Source organism: Rhipicephalus sanguineus, chromosome 8 (genome assembly GCF_013339695.2).
Source record: "Rhipicephalus sanguineus isolate Rsan-2018 chromosome 8, BIME_Rsan_1.4, whole genome shotgun sequence".
In the NCBI taxonomy this organism is placed as follows: Eukaryota; Metazoa; Arthropoda; class Arachnida; order Ixodida; family Ixodidae; genus Rhipicephalus; species Rhipicephalus sanguineus.
This window is the reverse complement of record NC_051183.1, coordinates 153,606,425-153,609,607: the sequence shown is the minus strand read 5'-3', so window position 1 is coordinate 153,609,607 and position 3,183 is coordinate 153,606,425. Positions and strand designations below refer to the sequence as shown.

The 3,183-nt window shown below is 47.2% G+C and overlaps 1 long non-coding RNA gene across 2 annotated transcripts; it reads right to left on the bottom strand.

Moving 5' to 3' along the window:
• LOC125759526 (uncharacterized) lies at nucleotides 1–2,583 on the bottom strand. Of its 2 annotated transcripts, XR_007417094.1 has the most exons (4): nucleotides 2,462–2,583; nucleotides 466–529; nucleotides 292–373; nucleotides 1–218 (listed from the first exon to the last, which is right to left on the bottom strand). It is a non-coding gene; the product is annotated as an uncharacterized LOC125759526 (long non-coding RNA). The 2 variants fall into 2 exon arrangements; XR_007417093.1 differs by having other exon boundaries at nucleotides 1–373.
• Nucleotides 2,584–3,183: the final 600 nt, after the last annotated feature.

Here is a 3,183-nt window from a genome sequence, read left to right as displayed (position 1 = left end):
TAGAAACAGAAATATTACAATTTACATTTTTCATTGACCATACTTGGCATTTCACGTGGAGCTTGAATATGCTCGTACCTAATTGTTTTCCTCAAGGGGCATATTCCACTTGAAAGTTCATAACCTCGGCTGCACCAAACGTAAGGCATATCGGCGTCTCGAAGTTTCCAAGCTGCCTGATAGGAGATCCTCCCAGCATGCCTTGGGCGGGATGTATGCTGTAAACAGTTCCAACGCAACACATTGAATATGGCGGGAAAAAAAAAACAAAAATTTGTGCTGTCTACGTACCTTTCAACATTCCGGCTTTGACAGTTATATCACATGTATACTGATTCATCTTTTTTAACCACAATGACACGTTGCTTTCACCCTAGAACAGACCGAAAACAACAAAAAAAGTTATCTTAGTGTCAGAGAACAAACTCTTATCGCCAAAGAACTAAGAACATCCAAAAGACATACCAACCACACCAACCATGTCCCCCTTTGGACTCCTACTTTGCACGATTGCTGGCATTCGTGCTATCTCAAAAATCGTTAAGCCACAGCGTATCGCTTATTGCGTAACATATCATTCTCAGCTGCCCCGTTTTGATAGCGACGCAGTTAGACGTAATCGAGCAACGCAGAGCAAATACTACCGGTAGCAATGCGTAAAAGCATGACATAATTTATTTTTCTGACTCGACCCAACTCTTACAGTAGCGTAGGCATGAGCATGAATTATCTGATTTTTGAATATCGTACATTGTGATCTGTATGAGTGCAACTATGGAACGAAGATGACTTCAGCATATATTTGTGTAAGGTTTAAAGTTAGATCAAGACGCAGAAGTTTGAACTCTGACGGATGCCCGTCTGGTTGGGATGATACATGGTGACGTTAGAAAACCCGAGGCACTGAGCCGACTAAAGCAAAAGTCACACACACACACGCACGCACGCACGTACGCACGCACACACGTACGCACGCACACATGCACACACACGCACGCATACACATACACACACGCGCACGCGCGCACACACACGCACGCACACACGCGAGCAAACACACACACACACGCACGCGCGAGCGCATACACGAGCACACACACACACGCACGAGCACACAAGCGAGCAAACACACACACGCACGCGCGAGCACACACACGCGCACGAGCACACACACACACGCGCACGAGCTCAAACGCGAGCAAACACACACACAACACACGCACGCACGCGCACACACACGCTTACGTAAGAACGCACACACATACACGCGCACACACAAGAACGCGCCGGCTCCCACACGGGAGCCTTGTTCCCAAGTAAAATGAAAGCATGTGCCCGAGCAGTTCGCTTTAAATACGCTTCGACTCGAGATAAAGACGTCGTGACAGTCATTTTTCTCTAGCGCGAGCACGTGCCTTCCCCCAGCCGATTGCGTGTCCCCTGAAACGTGCTCAGCCAAAGCACTAGATTAAACAATTCATTTTTTTCACCTCATCAACGTCCTTTAGTGCGTGTGTATTAATTGTTTACTTCGGTAGGCGCAGTGCCTCGGGTTTTCTGCATTCAGTTACACACGGAAGGATGCTGTGATTCCCTTTAAGACACTTAAAACGCACTCTTAAGGCCATTTCATTGTCTTTCGTGCACTTAAACCCTCCATTCATTTCGGTAGAGCAAAAAAAAAAAAAAATGAGACACAGACACAAGAGACAGGACGGGCGCTAGACATCAACTGACTTTACTGCAAGGAAACATACGAAAACCCGTTGCACAGGCGCGCACGCGCTAGATCACTCTACGAGGGCTTTTTTTTATTAATGGGTCTTTATTTCCTTTGCGCTACCGAAGTGAATGCCAATGATCACAACCTACTAGCCCGCATTACCGCCTTAAACCCTCATACGTCCACTTAAAGCTACCGCAGCAGAGATTTAAGCATGGCGAAAAGTTGAATTAGCCGACACACTGCGTATAGACGCCACGAATTATCATACCGGTGACAAGGACATGACAAACAGCCCAGACTGCCATGGACAGGAGCGAATTACTGCGCACGCAGAGCTCGTCTGGGCAACGCTGATCTGGGGCACTTTGTTTATGCCGCCTACAGTATTTCACACCGTGATCGCAGCCTTCATCGAGCGTGTTGAAGGTACCAAGACGGCGACAGCAAGAAGGTTTAAACTTCTTTCCTTCATCGCTTCTCACATAAACGTGTATGATAACAAATGATCTTAGTCGGATGTTTGATAATATACGCCCAAATACCCATCTTGTAAAGTCAAACGCAGAACAAAATACTGCCAATAACAATGCACTGCATAAAAGCATGACACGATTTATTTTTCTGACACGACCCATCTCGTACAGTAGCGTAAGCATGAGCATGAATTCAGGTAAACACGTGACATAAACACATATACACAAGCAAATAACGTACTGAAGAGAGAATATTCCTTACCTGCAGATCACTTTTACTGCTGTCTTCGGCCAACGTAACAACGGATGCAACCCGCTCGACAAATGCCAGTCTCAGGCAAGCGAAGAATCAGCAATGCAGCTCGTTGCAACGGCCGCGCACCCACTGAACGTGCCCGTTGCCATGCCTCGTGGCTGATTTGCGGCTGATCGCGCTCGCTGATGACTGTGCTTCCTTAATGTATCACCAGTTACACGCCACTCGCATACACAACACGATTAGACCACGCACGTCACCAAGGCGCGGAGCGTAAAATCTGGTTAAAGCGATAAAACAAAGAGCAGCACAAACACGACTTCAACAACCGCACCAACCGCCTCGCATTCGAATGCGCTTCCCGACATACACCTCAAGCTGTGCAAAGCCTAGGAGAGATGACGCCGTTCTGGTTCGATAAAACTGAAGCGGCGCCTCGAGGACGCCACATTTGTGCCTCACCGCGAGCTTACACATCTGTCTACGCGGTTTCACTGGAGCGGCCGTCGTACGCTGTTTTGTGAACTCAGCGGCATCTTTTTCTCCCGTGTTGGAGAATTGATGAAGCTTAAGCGTGCTTAGTGCTACGTTGTCCCGTGACGTTTGCTGTAGCTTACGGTCAATTTTAACGCGAAAAAAAAAAAAACTAGACAAGACAACAGGGAAATTCGAATTATTGTATTGCGAGTCTTGGAAAATATTTTTCTCGCGCCACGGGATGGTTCTTC